Raw genomic sequence first — 22,769 nt, forward strand, 5'->3', positions numbered from 1 at the left:
TCCAAGGGTATTTATTTGGAGAATTTTTTTTGGTTTACGCACGTCAACATCCACTTGTAAAATTTGATCTACATGTACAAAGTTGTTGACTCAGCTAACTGGTTTTGGACGGCATATGTAAGAAAATGAAGTTTTGCTAATTTAATTTCTGTAAGGAAGGTAACTCAAATTATAATCTTCGTCAGGAGAGGTAACGCAAATTATCCCAAATATAGCTTTTGTAGGTTCATCCAATTTTGTCTTGTTCATTTTACTTATTCTTTAGAGAGAATTTGAAAGACAAGAGATTTAGATAAATGAAAGGAACGAGGAATGGGTTTACCTTAAATGCACTATTTGTGTCTTCTTCCAAGTTCAAGAAAAACTTATCCACTATGGACGATTATTAGTCATTAGGTTCCACAAATCAAGCAGAGAGCTATATGCTTATAATTGCATCCCTAAAGACCTGAAGTTAATCCATCATATCCACAACAATGGGTTTCCTGCAAATCAAATGACAATTTTTTTTGACATCCTCTTTTTCCTACAAATAGGAACATGAAAAGAGAATATTATACGGAATATTCCTTATTGTTAATCCAAAATTTCAACACAAAATTGGTTAAAAAGATCAAAATCAACAATTCCTAGGTGAAAAAGATATTTAGATTTTGATACTGTTTAAATGGACAAAAATGTAAAAATAGCCGGAATGTAAACAGTTTCATCCTACTCATTTTCAAATATTTTTTCTTGTTTTTAATTTACATCAGGATGCATCCAGTTTTATCCTTGATATTTTTTAAGTTTAAGTCAGGATGAATCCAGTTTCATCCTTACTATTTTTTTTGGTGTCCATTTCACCCATAATAATTTTTACTCGTCCATTTGAATCATGTTTTAAAAATATTTGAACAAATGACCCATTTTCCGAAATTTCAATTGGAATTCTTAAGAGAATGCAAGGACCAACGAATTTTTCTATGAAAGGGCTATATTATTATTTTGCGTCGATTTTTATTCTTTTTTGCAGCTTGCCTATAAGAGGAAATAGAGTTCAGCTATACAAATACACTAGTAAAATAATTGAACGGAAAAATTCTTTAATTTCCCCGACAATTAAAACAATCACAATGATAGACTTACAAGCAATTAAAAATCATTAGTATCTTTGATTTTTTAGTTGATCATCAAATAGAATCTTCTCCACATCTATTGGAACGATGTCAATCAAATTGTACACCTTGAAGTACCCTAGAATACCACTAAAAACATTATAATATCTAATAGTACTACTGTGCAGGGATACAAACTCATTTTCCTTTCATTTAACAACATTATAGTGGGCAGTATTATTTAGCTACTGTGCGAAGACAAAAAATCAGCCCAATATGTACCCAAAGAAAACAAAAGTGGGCAGTATTATTTAGGAACCGTTTTTTGGGCACCACCCATTTCTCATGGGGGACCATGATTTATTTTTAGGTGGTTATTAGAAACAATCCTAAGTCATCCCTTATCTAAGTAGCTTTATTAATACCAAAATTTCTCTTGTTAATTAAATAGTGATTAGTGATTTATTAATAAGATAATTTTGTTAGAAAAAATTATTGAGAGAGAAAAGAATAAGAAGAAGAAAAGAAGAAGAAAAGAAGAAGAAGATGGTTGAACCCAAAAAAATCTTATTTTGAGGTGGGTACATATGAAATGAGTGATTCTAGTGATGATATCTCCTCCTATGAATCAGAACCAACTTCATTTAATGAAGTATTTGTTAATCTTCATAACAATCTGGATATGAGTTATTTGTTAGATGATGAATGCTTTCTTCCCCAAACTCAATCCCAAGACCCAAATGATCGATTTTACCAGCCACAACAGATGATGAAGTTACGGGTACTCAGGTGTGGATCAAATTAGTTAATGTAGCTTGAATTGGCCAAAAAATAGGCTAAAATTAAAATTTTAGAAACAAATTTCGGCTAGGTCAAAGTAGTTCGGTTAACAGACCTGAAAAACAAGTAGTCGAACTCTTCTGTAAGTGCAGTTCGGTTTCTTGTTTCAGCAGAGGCATGTAACAAATGGAGGTTTTTAAGAGTTCGGCCACCTTTTTCTAGAAGACGTGGCCGAACTATTTATGTAGAATATACAAATATAAGTTCGGTTTAGTCGAGCCTACCAGTTTGATTGCCGAACTTTAGTTAGAAAATATTTATTAAGTCAAAGGTTCGGATACCTTTTTATTGCCGAAGTTTCGAAACTTTGGCATGATTGGAAACATTTTTTAGTATAGAGGTTGCCGAACTCCCTCTTCGGCTTTGTCGAAAAAATTGTTGACATTGCCGAACTTTTGTGTGTTACTTGTTTGTGGTTGCTATTGACGTTGTTCTATTTATCGTAGGTTCAGTGTGATCCAATACCAATATATGATCATGGCCACAAAGCTCACTCATAAATATATGTACAAGATAATTAAAATGAGTAAAATGGCTATTGCACCGCTTCAAATGCTCCAAATACTAAAGGAGGATAACAAGGATAATCACTCATCTTTGTCCACCATTTGTAATGCAATTGAGACAATTAAAAAGAAGGAATGGAGAGATAGAGAAGTGATGCAACCATTGTTTCTTTTGGACGGAAAGAAAGACTACGCGGTTTAAAAGTATGTGGGTCCGCACGGAGTGATAGCACAACTCTTCATTGCGCATCCGACGAGTGTTCAATTGGATCAATGCTTTCATGAAGTTCTAATAATGGATTACACTCAGAAGACTAACAAGTACGAGATGCCATTTTTGAATATTGTTGGGCGTACTTCGACGAAGTCACCGTTTACCATGGCGTTTTGTTTTTAAGTGACGATCAAGAACCTAGTTATATTTGGGCAGTAAAACAAGTTAAGGCTATCTTCTGAGGTGATAATATTCCCGGGGTTATGGTGACCGATAATAAAGTTGCATTGATGAATGCAATAAAGGAAGTGTTCCCATTAGCACATAATATACTTTGTGCGTTCCATATATGGTGTAATATGATGAATAGGTGCAAGCCAATAATTTATCTACCCAAGAGAAAAAGATATGATGAGATTAAGAAGCTACCGAAATATGAATGAGCGGATGCAAAAGAGGAAGTTGATAAACAATACGAACTAAATTACGCTAAATGGGTTGCTTTCAACGCTAAATGGGAGTCATTGTGTTGGTCTCCCATCGAGGATGAGTATTATCTAAAGTTTCTGGAGTTTATCGAGCATTGGGATACTCCCAATTACCCCCGATGTCGTATCGTATCTTTTTCGGAAAAAGTTGGAACTGTACAAAGAGAGGTTTGTTTATGCCTATACAAACCAATATAAAAACTTGGGAAATCAAGTGACAAATTTGGTAGAGTTAGATAACTACCAGTTGAAAAAGAATCTTTTTGGATGTATTGATAATTTTGTAACCGTGTGGAATGCTATGGAAAATTACTTCAAGCGCGACATTGATATAATTAAAGAGAAGTTCCAAAAAAGTCGTATCTTCAAGATCACCCAAAAATATGCCAATCACCTGTTATTCAAGGGAATTCATTACAACGTGTCTCGTGCATGTATGAAGTTGTTGATTATAGATATCAAGTTGGTTGATAAGTGGCAAACCAAGAGGGATGAGATGTGTGTTTGTAACATGAAGAAGTCTATGTGACTCCCTTGTCACCATATGATACTTAACTACGAGCATGGTGTAATTCCATTAAGCAACATTGATCCATTTTGGAAGCACCTAAGTTTCATTCCTCCTCCAAAGGGAGAAGAAGCCGGAGAAGAGTTTGGTGATAACGAAATTGGAAGAACCATTATATAGATGTATCGAAGCATGAACAAACTCCAAAAAAAAAATTTTGGGGATGACATGAGGACAATCATTTATCAGAAACTTCAGAGACTGTTCATGCACCGCAAAATGGCAAACACAAACGCAAAGGTATTCCAAGCTCCAAAGAAACAAAAAACCAACTTAGAGAATATGCGAAGGTGTTGGATAAGAATAAGAGTGACTAAAATGCAAAAACTAGAGATCCTTCGGCCCATGAGTTCACCGCGGCAAAGTACTTGGAGGAATATAAGAAACGAGGTAGGAGTATTGAGGAAAAAAACGAAACAAGTGAGCAAGAATTGAAGAAAAAAGGTCTGATGTGTCCATCACCACCAAGCCAACCAGCTCAATTTCCACCTAGCCAACCATCTTCCGAGACGTAAAGCTTAAGGCTCCAATGGGCGTCTTAGAACCAAAGCATCAACCAAGTGATGATAAGCCAACATTTATTAATAAAGACTAATTGGAAGCGCTACCTGTATACATTAGAGAATACGTCATATCAACCGACGACGTCCCTCTAGATGGTAATTGTGGTTTTCATGTTGTCGTACAACAACTAGGGCCTTTCACTGAAGGTGCCAAGCGATATAATGGGTGTCCAATCACTCATGTAAGGAAAGGTTGTTAGGGAAACTAAAGGATTTTCCAGCCTTTTATAAAATAATGTTGTGCAATGGGGTTGCTAGTATCAACGAGAAGTTTATTAGGTATCAACGTCGTCTTCACGGAAGCAATCCAGTCACAAAGAATTACTCGATGAGCATTCCGATATGTGCACACTTAATCGCCGACGCATTCAATTGTGTGGTTTATTATTTCTCAAAAGATGTTAGTTTCACATTCTCCACAAAAACAACTTTATGTATCGAGCAAATTAAACGAAAGAGATTGGTGATTGCATTGATTAACAATGACCACTTTATAGGCCTCAGGTTACAACCCGATTGTCCATTAGATCCGATATCCGGAACCTCTTATTGGTATGAGTTTAACCCCGACATAATGTTGGGTTGGTGTATTATGTTTGAGCATAACATGGAGATGTGGAAAGCTTTTAAGAAGTCGGACGAAATTATACATGAAGATCAATTGTTCACAAGGATGTGTAAATATACCATGTAATGATACTAAGTATACTTTCAACATCATATTATGAATGAGGGATTATGTTTTTTGAAATTTGGTCTTATTTTTTGGGTGTATTATAATGTACTAGTAAAATTCTAAATTAAGTTTACAGAGATAAATTCGGTTAGGATAACTAGTTTCAGGTGTATCCGAACAAGCATTTCGACTGCTAGTTGAAAATGGCAGGTAGCCGAACACCAGGTGTAATACATAGAAGTATAGTGTTTGGTTACCTGGTGAATATTGCAGGTACCTGAAAACCTAGTACAATTTTCAACCAACATTTAAGTAATAAGTTCGGTTACCTGCTGACAATGACAGGTAGCCGAACACCTGGTATAATATTCAACCAATATATGAGTAATAAGTTCATTACCTGGTGAATTTGCAAGCGGTAGAACAACTCTCTGTAACTTTGAAATTTTAAATTTGAATTTGTTCGGTTTGGTATGTAAATCGGCCGCTTAGACGAACTTATTACCTAGACAGAGTCATTGGACTAGCTTTGAGTCATCTAAAGTTCAGTGATACTTATAATTTAGTTGAACTTCAAAAACAATAAAAAGCAAACATTTTTAATTGAAATGTATTGGAAATTCGACACCAGAATAGCAAACACAGTTGAGAGTCATACTAAAGATAAATTTTAGACCTTGTAACACTCAATTAATACTACTTTTGTAAGTAAAAATGCTTAATATCAGAAACGATCCCATAAAAACTTTTTAAGGACGTAGATTTGACCTTCATATTTGAAATTCTTTCTTTTCCATCTTCGTCATTCATCTTGAGATCTTACTACGGTTTCCTCGAACATTTCACCTTTAAGTCGATACCGCTTCACAATTCGAACCAAACTCAGAAATTCTTTAACCATATCTCTCTTATCTTTCCAAATCGAACAAATAAGGTTGCACGATCATGGTTATGAGGGTTTCCGGTGTCGGAGCAGAATTTCTCATGAATTTTACCCCAATAACTCTGAATCATTACGCCATTCATTCATCGTTCTTCACCTTTCTTTGGATAATACACTACATAATTTCTGCAAAGAGAAAGATATTCATCTAGAGTAAATTTAGGACGTCGCTCTGCCAATTTTAAGAGATGCGATATGGAAAGTAAAATAGTTTATTAGTATATATATATATATAACAGAGGTGAGGCATCGGTTATTTTTTTCAAAATAATGTTGTCGTACCTTGACAACTGTGCAATCGAGGCTAATGTTTGGTTGGAAGGATAATTATCCGTGTTAACCGAACTTATATAACTCCTAACACGAAGACAAGTAATGAGTTCGGTTACATGTATTGTTATACAAACCAACTGAACTTAACTGTGAAAGATTGAGTAAAGAGTTCGGTTAGACCGATAATCCGGTCTCCCAGTCGAACTGAATTTCAATTTTTTTTAGTTGTAACGGCTATACTTTTGACAATAGTTACCACCTTGGAGAAGTTAAATGCGAATTTTGACCAAATTATAACCTCCCTAACGGCTATTTTTTAGAAAAATACTATAAATAGAGACCCATCCCTTTCAAATTAATTCACTTGTCCCCTTTTAACATTCAAAATCTTTTACCTATCCCTTTCTTACTCAATAAACCAACCCTTGAAACAATAAAAATGGCTCCTCCATTCAATAATGATGAAGATGTCGCTATTGTAAGAGTGTGGATTACGGTAACAAAGCACGACTACGATAGAGAGTACTATTATTTTCTTGACCGCGACAATAGCCAAGACATATACCTTAACATGGATCAAACATCCGATGCTTGGTGGAACTGTATATATGCAATTTTTGATGCATTAGACGGAAATATCCATATGAGGAAGCAACTACTCATGAAGAGTGTATTTGAGGAGGTATTTTGAGAATGCGTGGCCGTGAAATATAAAATTAAGGTTATAGTTGATTGTTATCCCGGTGCAAGGGGTCCTGAAAGAGTTTGTACGTCAATCAATAGTTTTTTCAATTCATTTATTTGAATGAACCTATCTTGTAATCAATTTATTTTTCCAGTGGTGTGGTGCACTCAACGGATGTGAAACTAATGGAAAAACATTTTGGCATTCCGATTGCTATGGCATCTTGGAAGAAAATACCTTTCCGTTCAAATTTTATGAATAAATTTTTAAGCGTAATATTAAAATGTTATTGTATTATTTTTATTTCCTTCATGTTAACGTATGGTATTTCCAAATTAATGAAATGATTTTAATGTTTCAAATGTGTAACTCAGTAACATGTTCGGCTTGGTCTAAAATAAACAAAAATAACCAAACAACCTGAAGCAATGTGTTCGGCTTTCATTTAGGTGTTTGCAACCAAACCGAACTACAAATTTAAAATTTACTACGACAGTTCGGTTAAAAAATCTCATTAACCTGATACCCGAAATATATGTAACGCTCCAAATCTTTGGAACTAAAGAGTTCGGTTTCCTACTGAAATTAGCCAATTTGCCGAACACCTTTGTAAATTTTCAAAAAATTTGTTAGTAAGGAGTTCGGTTACCTGGTGAAAGTTGACAGGTTGCCGAATAGGTGTGTAAAATTTCAAGCATTTGTGAGTTTATAGTTCGGTTACCTGCTAAAATTTGACAGGTAGACGAACTCTGAGTATATTTCCCCAAGTTTTAGAAGTAAGAAGTTCGGTTCCCTGTTCAGAAATGACAAGTAACCAAACAATCCAAAAAACTTTTTTTTCTTATGAAGTATCGAGTTCGGTTACATAGGATTTTTCACTAGGTAGCCGAATAATTCTCTGTAAGTTCTGATATTTGGTGTGTGTTTAAGTTCGGTTATATCTATAACTTGGCCTGTTAACTGAACTTTCTGACTATGACGTTTGTTTACCTATGATTTTTCATATTATGACCGAATTACCCTCTTGTGTTCGGTTAGATCGATAACTTAGCCTTGTCGCCGATCCTTTGACTTACTCCGGATCCAAAACATGCATTAAATAGTGAAAAAAACCACAATACCAAATTCCTTAACTAATGTTTTTTAAAATACACATTAAACCAAACTGTATTAAGCCGCTACAGACACTAGCCTACTACCAAATAAATTCGTACTAGTATGTAGTTGATCCCTAAAAGGTATCCCACCGATTAAGGTACAGTCGTGCTCCTTACGCCTCTTGAATCCCAGCAGGACTCCGCGCAATTGATTCCCTTAGATGACATCACACCAACTAGGAGTTGCTTCAACTCAATTGAAGACTTTAAACCAAATCTGCCTTTCACAGATTAAGCCTATATATGATTTCCTTTTACAATCAAATAACTTGATCAAAGGTGTGGAAATCGATAGAAATAGACAGAGTCCATCTAACCTCAAAATTCAGACTTATGAAACCCGAAGTGCGGCTAGATTATTATTCACCTCATAAATATAAAACCTACGGAATCAACAAAGTTTGAGACGAAGAGAACTTTGATGATTTCTATATATCTTGATTGATGGAGCAAGCTCAACAAACAATCAAGATCAGGATACTCGAGTTATCAAGGAAAGATAACTGTACCTGGCTTCACGAATCCCTATGGAAACTTTGTAGTCGCCAAACCCTAAAAGGGTTAGGAAGAGGACGACTTTAGATACAACTAGGATACACCAAAAAGTAGTGTCGGGATTTAAAGATCCCAGTTGCTTGAAGTTCCCCTTTTATAGACATTCAAAGCATAACTTGCTTTAGGTTTAAGCTAAGATAGCTTTGGAACCAAGCAAACATTATCCACCGTTAGATGAATCTTTAAATCCGATTTACATAAGCAAGATATACACTCTCGTTAGGTGAGACCGCAACCGAACCATGTACAAAGACTATGTTCAACATGGTTAGCCGAAACTTGGTCTTGTTCGACATTATGCAAATGGGCACGCATACTGTCGTTCATGACCGAACTCAGTTTAAATCAGTACGCATAGGGTATGCATACCATAGTTCGCGGACTTCCACTGTTGAATCAGTACGATACGGGTATGCATACTAAATTCCCGGACTTGGAATACACTTGCAACAGTTAGCATACAAGTACGCATACTGTGCTATATCCAATCAATGGTTAATTGTTCTAAGATCCCATTTTAATCATTGAAACATTCTTGGAAGACGAGAATAACTGTATAACACAAACTATTAGCTTCAAAGCAATTTTAAAGTGATCAATGCGAAACATTCTGAGTCTACATCAAATGACTGTCTCACACAAATCATATAAGATGTTACTAGGCGATTTTCACATGATCATCTTTTGACTTTAGTCAAGAATAAAAGATGAACTTGGTTAAACCAAAAGCTTACCAACACATATTTCGAGAAATATGTAAGCGAGTTAAACTCAGCTCGAAATATCAAATGTGTATAATGTAAAGTCTATATAGCTATACGACTTTTGTCTCAATAGGAGATATAATAGAAATAGACTTTTGAGTGATAGATGAGTTCAAGTCTCCACATACCTTTTGTTGATTAAGTTCCACAAGATCCCCTTAGTAGTTCTTTGTCTTCAATCGATGAATGTCGTGAAGTCTAAAGCTCAACTACACATTCTATCCTAATCCGAGACATAGTTATAAGTAGACTAGAAATCCAGACTTATAGTTTTGACAACTAAACTTGACAAACAAGCTTGAGATAGCAACGTTTGTGAGTTCGACCGAGCAGTGCAATCTCCCCCTTTGTCAATTTTAGTGGAAAAACTATGAATACATATGGATTACAAAATAAATAAACTTTGTAGCTTCTCATCCAAATGCTTGATTTCCTTGGTTCTTCAACATTCCTTGAATTCTTCGTCACTCCAAGTACTCCAGTGATTCTGAACGTGTTCAACTCAGCATCATAGTTGTTGAAGATCCGTACCCATAACAATAAGAAAAAAATTGTTCTCAATTATTGTTATACCGTGTCATAGTATTATTACACATCATCAAAGTTCAATTGTATCACAACTTTGACAATAATACTACGGTGAGATGTATCACTCCCCATTAGTCAAATACTTCATCTCACAATGAAAACCGCTCCTCCTTACATAATGATCTGTAAACCATATGTATATGTAGTGTGAATTACAAAATAATTCTCCCCCTTTTTGTCAATATTAATTGGCAAAGGTACGAAAACTAGCAGGATCATAATGAAATTCTCAAAGATATACTTCATGACTAAAAAGAAAACATATCAACTCTATTTCGATGATTTCACATTGTCGAAACTTTGTGTATTCATCAAGGAGTTTATAAAGATACAAGATAACTTCTACAATATTCCACAGCCGCACTCCCCACAAAGATTTGGCAATTAAGCACAAGTTCAATTAAGAAATCTCCCCCATAAAATGGCATTCCCGAAAGAACAACAAGAGCGACCTTATTTTCACAAGAAAAGAAGGATTTCTTTAGACATTAACAAATCACATGAAACATGAATTCATATCCAGAAAACTCAATTAAATTAACCACAAAGGAACCTCAATGATTAATTTAATCGGAAATGCTCAACATATGAAATTTTCGGATCCATACAGTACTTTCACATAGAAGTGGATCAGGGAAAGATCAATACTGTGGAATATTCAAAGATTCATTATATTTTTCATCAATATTTGCATAATGATACCATAAACTTAATCTTTGACATCAAAAGTTCATTCTATTTTCCAATAATATTTGCATAATGACATAATAGACTTAACTTTTGACATATATGGGACAATCATAGTTCACGTACGTAAACACACATATACCATAACATTACTTTTTGCAATATATAAAACCAATAAAGATTAATACTGCAAAATCATCTTCCAAAATCTTAGAATTTAAATAAATAAATCTAAAAACATTGCAAGATGAAAATCGTTGGCAATAACAATGTGTAATCACAATATAGGCTATCCCAAACCCTAGTTATCTTTCTTAAAAACACAAGAATAAATTCTCATAAGAAGTTTCCTAGACATTAAGACCTCTGAAAAATTCTTTATCGTTCTCGAACTCCTTGTCGTCAACAGCTATTGGAGCATAAGGTTCATGAAGAAAGGAGTCAATTCCAACAAACCTTCTTGACTGATGCCGAACCAGGGCCTTCTGAATTTCAAGAGTTCTTAGAACAATAGCCTTTACTTGCTGAATCTCCTTCCTTATTTCCTTCAACTCTTCAAGAACACCAGAAAGCTTCTGAAGATTAGAGGGGATAGCCCTTGGTTTCTTCATATTCTTCATTTTTCTCTTTAAAGTTGTAGAGGAATGATATTTATCTTTTTCCTTCACGATTGTTGGCTTAACAATCATATTGACATCTTTTCCATCAGCAGACATGATGCTTGGAGTCTCCATTCCAAAAATGGGATTGTGAGAATACACAAAACAGACTCTACAAGCAGTCTTGTGATAAAAATAGTTTTCAAAGAAGGAAAAAGGAACGTAGGGTTACGAAACCTTTATACAAGTAAAAGGATTCACGTACGACCAACTCACATCCCTAAAAAAGGCTGAATTATCAAATTTAACCCTCTTTCAATAATCAAAAGGCGAAATCCTTTTCAATACCAATTTATGATATGAAAAGATCAACAGAATTCCAGAAAAACCAAAAGAAAACAAAAAAATATATCTTTTCTTAGAGCTTGATTTGTGCCCAACTCTTGTCTCTTTGACCAAGCACATGAGACAAGATGCACCTTCAACACGATCAAGCAGTGTTGGGGTGAATAATAGTTTGTCCACCATTCAATTCTTGTACGGAATTCTTAATACCCTTTTTCACATAATGTTTAGACCTTGTTCTTTTCCGGAGAGGTCTAATCATTTCTTTAGAAATTAGCTTTTTCGGAAAAGAATTGAGTTTACTTACCTCAGATGAATTAGACTTCTGAACAAGTTTGAGCTTGTTTGCTAATCGATTTGCTCTGCGTTGAAGTTTATTAACATATCTTATTTTATGTTTGTACTTGTAACAATTATAGAGTTATGACCCTTATAAGTACAATAAGAACATGTCAGTGTGGAGGACGGTTCAGACACCATAGCTGAGCATGCTGCTAAACAAATTGAGGTACCTGAAACATGTGAAGTAGAATTTTCAGTAGACAGGGAAAAATCCATTTTATCCTCCATAGTGGTTGACGAAGTTTCTCCAAGAAGAATATCAAGATTGATGTACGTATTACTACAATTATCAAAATCAATATTTTCACCAGGGAGTGCAACACTTGACTTTTCATTATTGTTTGAATCATAGTGATCAGACAATTCAACAAGAGTTGCAGCAAGACCTTTGTTCCCAGTGTATTTTCTACAGTTTGGACACTCATTAGCAAAATGACCAAAACCTTTACACTTGAAGAACTGTGGCATATCCTCATCATCAGTATCAACAGATCCCTGTTTTTCGGAGGGGCACGGTCATGAGGTTTGACTGATGACCTGGGTTTATCTCTGATGAACCGTTTACTTCTCTTCAAAAGAAGATCTCTAAACTGTCTTGTGATTAGTGGAACTGAATTGTCCAGATCTTCATCTGATGAATCAGTAGTCTCAATAGGATCAACAACAGAGTTGCCAACACTTTTGCTTTTGTCAAGCAATTTAGTGTTCTTTTGTGCTTTGAAAGCAATATCTTTCCCAGATTTGGATGTATGCTCATGATCAAAAATCTTTAACTTCCCAACAAGAGTATTTATGGGAAGTGTATCAAGGTTATTTCCTTCAACGATGGCATGTTTCTTAGAATCGTATTTGGCTGGCAACGATATGAGAATTTTCATCACAATGTCCTTTTCAGGAATAATCTTACCCAATGCAAAAGATGCATTAACAATTTCAGACACTTTGTGATTAAACTCATCAAAAGAATCTTCATCGGCCATACGAAGGTTTTCCAATATCCTTTAGAACAGTTACATCGCCTTCTGTAACTACCGGAGGATCATAGCCATTAACTACACGAACCCATGATTGAAAATCACGTGCTTGAAGAAAGGCACGCATAACAATTTTCCACCATAAGTAATTAGAGCCATCGAAGACTGGTGGTACGTTTATAGAGATAGCGTTTCTGTCCATAGAGTCAGATTGCTACAAATACATACTTATGAGGTCTTAAACATGTTTGCCTGCTCTGATACCAATTGAAAAAGCGTATTTCGTTTAGGCAATCTTTATGGACTGACTCCAATATATTCCAAGAGAATCAACTAGACAGTCAGACTCAATCAAGGAAAATATATCCAAGAGTTATATCTTTGTTTCTCAATGTAATCAACAAATCAAACAGATAGAAATCCGCGAGCCTGATTATTATGAGAAACAACTCGAACGGTACCAAAGACCAATGTGTTAGAGCATTTCTCGGTCGAACTCGCATGCGTTGCTATCTCAAGCATGTTTGTCAATGTTAGTGATCAAAACTATAAGTCTTGATTTCTGGTCTACTTATAACTAAGTCTCGGACTAGGATAAAAAGTGTATTTGAGCTCAAGACTCCATGGCTATCATCATACAAAGACGAAGAACTACTCAAGGAACTGGTGGAACTTCATCGACTAAAAGGTATGTGGAGACTTGAATTTATCTATCACTCAAAAGTCAATCAACTTTATCTCCTATATTGAGACAAAAGTCGTATTTCTATATAGACTTTGATTATACACATTTGCTATTTCGAGCCGAGTTTATCTCACTTATCTATTGCTCGAAATATGTGTTGGTAAGCTTTCGCTTTGGCCAAGTTCATCTTTACTAGTCACGAAAGTCATATTAAGTTTCAATTACTTGAAAATTGCTTTGACGAAAAAATGGTTTGTGAACAACAACTATATAATGTCCTCTAAGTATGTTTCAATTATTTAAATGAGAGTTCAGAATATATAACTTTGGAAGGATATAAACATTGTGTGGTAACACATACATGTGTAAGTCCTTATTCCTTGAACCAAAGTATGCGTACTTTGCTGCTCAGGAAAACCGGAACTAAATTCCGCGTACTAGTACGCGCACTTTCGGAAGTTCACGTCCCGTGAATTTCTGTTGGAGTTTGTGAACTGAAAACAAACTTTTTCCGGGTACTTAAGTCCGCGTACCAGTATGCGTACTTAAGTTGGTTATTTTCTGAAAACTGTTATTCGTGAACTTAAACTTATATAAACTAAGGAATGCATAATTGCAAACCGTGGCTATAAAGTTCATGAATTGATTCGAGCGAATCAAATCGTTTTTGCTTCGATTGTGTCTTGTATTCTTCTATAAGATCTAAGAAATTAAACAACTCTCTAACTAGTTCATTTGAGTCATTTGAACTAGTTGTGATAAAGAAGAATATGGTTGATATGGAAGTGCTCATATGGCTAACCATTTGGTTAACTACTGTTGAACCAACTAAGTGTACATGTTTGGGTACGATTACACAAACCTAAATAAACGTGCATTTCATTTGTGTGTAACAAGCTAAGTTTTGATCTAACGGTTGAAAGATATTAGCTTGAATCTAATTAGGTTTTCATCAAATGGTGAATATTGAATGCTTTGTTACTAAGCTAACATTGATTGCAAACCCTGATTTGAAAGTCTATATAAAGGAGAACTCTAGCAACTGGGAAACCTAATCCCCACACCTTCTGTGTGATACTAGTTGTATTAGCTAGAGTCGATTCTCCTTTAACCTTAGGTTTCTTCTCGAGACCCTGTAGGTTAACGATTTGAAGACTTCATTCAGATTGTGAACCCAGACCCAACTATTTTCTTTGTAGTTGCGTGATCTGATCTTGCCGTTTCTATCGTATTTGAGTACAATCGTAAGATTGGCTAGATATTGATTTCTCCGATAGGCAATATATAAAAGAAGTCACAAACACCTTCGTCTCATCATTTGTGATTCCGCAATATCTTCTTTCGCCAGTCGATTAAGATTATTGTGAGGTGATTGATAATTCTAGGCTGTTCTTAGGGAATATAAGTCCGGGTTATCAATTGGTTCTTGTTCACCTTGATTTATCAAAATATGGAACAAAAACTCGTAGGTATTTCTGTGGGAGACAGATTTATCTATTACCGTAGACTTTTCTGTGTGATACAGATTTGTTTATTAAAGTCTTCGACTTTGGGTCGTAGCAACTGAAAAGGCGAGAGTACCTAAATATACCTCAAGCTAATACTTTTCCTACCTATAAGTCCTTTCTCTGAAAGTGATTGTCTATGGAATGAGTCGAGATGATACAACTAATCGTTTCACACTTCGTGTGATCGTCTATGGATACGAGATCGAGACAAGACAACAACGGAGTATGTTGCTTGATAAAAAGGTTCAGACTTAACCAAACACAATAGGATTCACTTATCAAGTAAATAGGAATTAACGTTTGTGTAATTTACTTTAATTATAATAAAACAATTATAATGCGGAAATATAAAGTAAATGACACAACAATATTTTGTTAACGAGGAAACCGCAGATGCAGAAAAACCCCGGGACCTTGTCCAGAATTGAATAGTCTCAGGATTAAGCCGCTACACAAAATTACACCTAACTTCGTATAGTTGAGACCAAGCAACTAAACCTATATTTCACCTAGTTCCGTCTGTATTCCCACGCCTCCGACCTTAGTCATGTACTTGGAATAATTCCTTTGGTTCGTATTCCAAACAGTAAAGGAACAACAAATCTTTTTGGTATCAACTCTATTCAACCAAGTGATATGAGTCGGATAAACTCCTTCCTCAGGTTCTTATATCTATCTTATATTCAATTACCGAAGTAATCGTTTAAGATTAATCCAACAACACTATTAATCCAAAGAATTGTGTTGATGCCGATCTACTCAATTAATCAATCCAATATATCACAAGGATAAACCGATTATTAATTGGATCCTCTTTTACCGAAACAAGTATTGTGCACACCAAAGATTATGAACCCAGAAATCAGAAATCCTCAATATCTTCAAATCTTCAAATCTTCTTAGATCTTCAATAATAACCTGCACACAATCACTTGAATCTCTTGTGATCAATCACGCACAGAACGGAGTCTGTTAACAATGGACTATCACAAGATCGTCTTTAGAACTAACAACAGTCTAAAGATCCCTGTCGAAACTCTTAACTAGTTTGAGTAAATCTTATATCAGAAGAGAATATTCTCAAGCATAAACAAACAAGGTGCAATTAAAGTTCAACCACTGTTAGTCAATCAAATCAATGAAAACAAAAGATAAACCGCAATTATCTAGTTTCCCACCAACGGTACACGCTAGAGCTTCTCAATCCCAAAGAAGACTTTACACTGAGCGGTCTTAAGAGATTTCGCCTAACTAGGTTACTCTCCTCTCTGAACAGGCGTCTACACCAGTAACAATACAACAAAGAGGAAGCTTGTTGTTACGAAGGATTAGTTTGCTAGAAAGGCAAACTTCAAGTATTCATAGACAAGGAAGTTTGGACACCAAGGAATTTCCAAAACCGAAAATATTCTCAAGATATTCATTAAATCACAAATTCGGTTTTCATAATTCCTGGAAATGTTGTGTCCAAAAATAATGATCGAAATCTCTCGAAAAATCTCTAATTAGTAAATGCACATTACTAATTCTTATTTCCCTACAAAATGAAGTTAAATACCTTAATTAAAAGCTTCCTAACTTATTTATGTTTCGATCCTGGGATTCTCTTCCCTTAGCTATTAAGGAATAACTTTGAACAATTAAATAATAAACATTCATAGCACGTGTTCAAAGTATGTCGACATCCTTACTTTGTAAGTTATATTTCACACTTACAACCTTGAAACCGATTTTCCACACTTCCAAACAAGTTTAGAATTGGTTCATCTGACTTTCAAGAACTATGTTATTGATCAAATAACATTCAATCACAATCATGGGTTTAACGGTTCTACCAAAACAAGTTTCGGTTCTACCTTCCATGTGAGTATTGTGCATAGTCACACTAGCTTTCCAAAATTCGGTTGACTAGGTACTAGGATCGGTTACCCACATATATATGGTATCTAACTTATATGTGTTGCACATGTCCATAGGATCGGTTCCCCTTTGCCTAAAAACGTGTTGCACATGTTCATAGGATCGGTTCCCCTTTCTGCTATAAACCTTGCTGCACCTCATACAAGGATCGGTTCCCCTTTGTGATATACTGCACCTCTTACTAGGATCGGTTCCCCTCTCCCATATTTGGTTATACATAAAATCACAAACCCCATCATACCATCTCAGGTGATTACTTAAGATCAGTTTCACTAATAAAAGTCATACCAATACATAAGACAGGCCTTTGTGAATAGTTCTACCAAGAACACAAACAAGTCGTGAACGGTTATACTCAATCACACATATTGGTTGTTCATAAGATATGCAATGAATAACAAAACCAATAACGCCTGGCAATTTCCTTTTCGGTTCACAAACAAGTTTATGAACTTACTTCCTTAGAACACATGTAAAACATTGTTCCCTAGGATGAAATCCTCACCTCATACCCATAAATAATCACAATAGCATTCAAATGATTATGGCGATGTCTTATCTACAAAGTTTAATGGTTAAGCAATAAACCTCGTATTGTATTCCTTAATACTATGTCTATCTAGAGTTCAAATATGCTTCGCAGTTTTGTTTTCAATATGCACGACTTGAAAGATGCGTTAGGGAATAAAACAGTTCAAGTCAAATATCACTAACCTCAAGTGGAAGGATGATTGTTGTCATTGTAGCTCCTTGCTTCTTCACATCTTCAAGACTTTGCAATACTTGTAATGTCTCATATCCTAATACTTTCAAGCTAACCTATACGAAGTTGACTCTAGTACATAATCAAGCGACTCTTAACATGAGTTTTGATTCACTAAAATATGACAATCAAACTTGACATACCAACGCTTGGTGGGTTCAACCGAGCAATGCTCTAACAATCTCCCCCTTTGTCAATTTTAGTGACAAAACTCTTACATCATATGGATAAACAAATTACAAGAATTCATTACACATACGCTTGATTCCCGATTCAACAACACAGTAAACTGCTTACATTCAATCCTTGAAAATGTCATTGTTGACATTATAATAACAAAGCTAAAACTCCCCCTAAGGAAGATATATAGATATTCAATCCGCACGTCTTTGTTATACCACTTCATATGACATGTTATTCCCCCTTAGTCTGTGCTTTCACTCTTTCGTTTAGATAAAACGTTTAAGCACCAATGTTATTTTTCTTAGGGGTACCAATCAATATAAAATAAATGCCAGTATCACTTGTTTACTCCATATATTTCTCCCCCTTTTTGTCACAAAATGACAAAGAAACGAAAAAATAAAGGACAACACGAAAAGAATCTTACAAATCTCAAAATAGACTTGAACCTGTAGAGTTAGGCACGAGGGTTCCACACATCATGTTCAGATAACCAATATCAAAACCGAAACTACAAGTAGTTTTATTTTGATATGTTACCAAGGAAACAATTGTCCGAAACAACTTTTCCAATTTAGTTTAGCAAAAAAAAAATCAACTAAGTACCTTAGTCCCTTTGCTAAACCGATTGTTCAGAAAAACAATCGCTTAATTCGATAAGACCAAAATAAAGATAACTCTATTTTTCTCATCAGGTTCTAATTATCCATAAACATAGACCTTTCAATTATAAACAAGAAAAGTACTAGGTTAGTTAACTAGCATTTCCTGTTAAGGCATTCGATTAGACTTGAATAACTGAAACCTCACTTCGATAAGTCTAACCAAGATCAGAATTAACTTAGTTTATCTTATCCGGAATCGAATTGGACTAAACAACTCATTCCGTACACCTTTTATTTCGTTAAGCCATAAATAATTCATACAAACCAAATAAATCAACTTGCATAATTATTCACCTCAACCGAAAGCAATTGAAACAACATAAGCATTAAAACACCGCAATTGCACCGAAATTTTGTAAGCCTAAACAATTGATACCACATAATAAAGCAAGATAACAATAGTTTTTCTTAACCGGAACCAATTGAATCACACACATCCACACACAAATCATGGAATAAACATCAATTGAACCGAAATTTTGTTAAGCAAAAGCAATAAATATATATGATATAAACTCAGGCTTTTCTTAAACTGGAAAACAATTAACTAACAAGATTGTTACCTCAAATTTCACATCCACTTCTCCAATATGATTGCATCTTCTTACAGGGAGAATTAATATCGAAATATCATCATGTTGTCGTCCTTATGCAAAATCAAAAGAATAACAACAACCAACCTTTACCAGAGAAAGGTTGAAAATCGGTTTTAACAATTGCAAGCAAAAGTTGAAAACCGTCGAAACACATATGCTTTTATGCTAAACCAGAACCGATTCAACATATTATGATTTTTTCACATATTGTTTCTACCATAACCCCTCATGATTCTTTGATAAAGCCTACCAACATGGGCTAGAACTTAATCCTGCTAAATCAAAAAGTCACCCAAACCACAAGGGCTCACAACATATGAGATCGAATATTAAGGTAGTAAAACCGAAATCAAACATCCCATAAACCAATTTGCAATACACCATAAATATTCAACATGAAATCAAATATTGCAATTACCTCTATCTTCTAGGGAATTAAATTGCGAAACCAACGCAAAAATAATGAGGTCATTCCGAGTTCGGACGAAGAAGTTATGGGAAAAACAGTTCTACACTTCTTCGTATGGGGACCTCTCATTAGCATCGGTTCCCACCCTAGGACATGGTACTAGGATAGGTTCCCTCACTATGAAAGGGTACTAGGATCGGTTCCCAAGGTTTACTTCTGACGGATCACAACACTAAACTGTTTTTGACATAACTTTTGCATACGATGTCCGAATTCAGTGATTTTTGGCTCGTTTTAACCGTAAAAACAAGAGCTACACATATATGATCAGTAGATATCAGCATCATAAACTCAAAATTACCGTTTCTATCAAAAGATCAAATATAGATAGATAAGGTATGAGTATAAAAGAAAATAAATCTCCGTAAAGATGTTAATTAGTCATATAATAACCGAGAGATCATGTGCTCAGTTTTTGATGTGCTTTCTCACCTTTCAAAAGATTGAGCACTAAGGTGAGCGTGCACATTCTAACACAACTAGGTTGTGGTGAGTTGAGCCTTGTCTTGTTCGTCATGAGTGACTAAGACAGAATCATCATTCTTGACCTCTTGCTTGGTGTGTTTTCTCTTGTTCCATATCTTGTTTTTCTTCTTTGACTTGTGATGAAGAGCGTCATTATCACAACGTTCAATAGTACAAGAGATTTCAGAATGATGTCTTTCTTTAGTCTTTCAAGAAGACTCTTATAATTATTGTCACCAATAATTAACAGCTGAGAGTCATTCTTGTGACTAACTTTTGGTCCCTTCTTGGCTATGGAGGACTTCGGGACCCATTTAGAGTTGGGTTTTGCAAGAGAAGCTTTCTCCTTCATATCATTAGGATCATTGTCCTTTTGAATATTTTACGAAACATCCTTTCTCCAATTTGGAACATCAGATCTTGTTTTTGCATTCAAAAAGTCATATCTCTTTCTGTAATTGGGTCTTTTATGGAACGACCTTGCCGAGTGATATGCAAAATTTGAACTATCATTATAATAATTTTTTTTCCTAAACTTAGGACAATACCGATCTAAGTTCCTTTGGGGAGAAATCTTAGCCAATTCGTTTGATACAAAAGAAAGTGTATTTTTTTATCTTACGAATATTGCATCCCCATTCCACATGCCCTTTATTACCACAATAACGACAATGCTTGGTAACATACGAAGTGTGAGTTTTAATGTTACCTTTTTGTGGATCCTTTTGCATTGGAGCTCGACGATTTTTTTTCCTCCTCTTAGTCTTCTTATCTTTGTTCAACTTTGTTGCTTCTTTGACATTAGCAGAAGTGCTCTCTTTGATTGTCGTACTTGAAGAGAATGATTGAACATAATTCTTAGGCTTCTTGGTTGGTTTTACTTCTTTATAAGAAATACTAGCATTTTTTCAACAAGCCTCTGGTTTAGAAGAATTTTTAGCTTTAACAAAATTTAACTCTTTGCTAATATTTGAAGCATCTGTTCACTTATAGCCCAATCCTCGTGTATCACAATGAATTCTACTTGCTTCTAACATTGAGGTTAAATTGTTTGAGCTAGCATTGAACTTTTTAAGGTCCAAATTTTCTTCTTCCAACATCTTGATTTTATCAAGAGCATTAGCTATATCAGTCTCAAGGCATTTTTATCGTGAGACATATTCCTCTTCCTTCTCTTCGAAACTCTTTTGTTGAGAGTTAATCCTTGCATCGGTTCAGCAAGTTTTTCTTTAAGACTCTGTATTTGTTGAGAAGTATCTTACCTAAACTTCTTGTGATTTTGAAGCATCCTTTCACATTCAATATTAGTTTCTTTAAAATCATCCCGATTTTTCTCAATTACCTTTTTGTAAATAAGCAATTGTTGTGAGTATTGTTCTTTCAGCAAGTTATGCTCTTCATTGAGATTTTCAAATTTTAAAGTTAAATCTCGTTCTCTTTCAAGTGTTGAAAGAAGATCATTAGAACAAATAAGAAATTGTTTGCTCAATTCCTTTATCTCAGATATTTTTACACTTGAACTTTCATCATAAATCTCCAGTATAGAACTCAAAGATATCTTGTTATCAAAAAGACATTTTTCAAACTCTGAATCATTGATTTCGAATACAGGGCTTAACTTAGTCTCGCCTAGAGAACATTCAGACTTATTCTCAGAAGAACAAGTAGAACTTGATGAAGAAGCTCCTTTTAAGCATTTCTTAAAATCAAAACTTTCAAAGTCTTGTTTGTGTTAACTGAGCCTTTCTTTAGTTTTCGCTCTCTCTTAACTTTGCCTTGGCCCATATCTTATAGGTTGTATCGCATCAAACACAGATTGTTAGATCTTTTCGTGTTTGCATGCTCTGATACCAATTGAAAAGGCGAGGGTACCCAATCAAGCTAAAACTTTTCCTACCTATAAGTCCTTTCTCCGAAAGTGATTGTCTATGGACTGAGTCGAGACAATACAACTAATCGGTTCACACTTCGTGTGATCGTCTATGGATACGAGATCGAGATAATACAACAACGAAATATGTTACTTGATAAAAAGGTTCAGACTTAACCAAACACAATAGGATTCACTTATCAAGTAAATAGGAATTAACGTTTGTGTAATTTACTTTAATTATAATAAAACAATTATAATGCGGAAATATAAAGTAAATGACACAACAATATTTTGTTAACGAGGAAACCAAAAATGCAGAAAATCCCCGGGACCTTGTCCAAAATTGAATACTCTCAGGATTAAGCCGCTACACAAAATTACACCTAACTTCGTATAGTTGAGACCAAGCAACTAAACCTATAGTTCACCTAGTTTCGTCTGTATTCCCACGCCTCCGACCTTAGTCATGTACTTGGAACAATTCCTTTGGTTCGTATTCCAAACAGTAAAGAAACAAAAAATCTGTTTGGTATCAACTCTATTCAACCAAGTGATATGAGTCGGACAAAGACTCTTCTGTTTATCTTAACATAAACTCTTTCGTCAGGTTCTTAGATCTATCTTATATTCAATTACCGAAGTAATCGTTTAAGATTAAGCCAACAACATTATTAATCCAAAGAATTGTGTTGATGCCGATCTACTCAATTAATCAATCCACTCTATCACAAGGATAAACCCATTATTAATTGGATCCTCTTTTACCGAAACAAGTATT

The sequence above is a fragment of the Papaver somniferum genome, chromosome 7, assembly GCF_003573695.1.
Source record: "Papaver somniferum cultivar HN1 chromosome 7, ASM357369v1, whole genome shotgun sequence".
In the NCBI taxonomy this organism is placed as follows: Eukaryota; Viridiplantae; Streptophyta; class Magnoliopsida; order Ranunculales; family Papaveraceae; genus Papaver; species Papaver somniferum.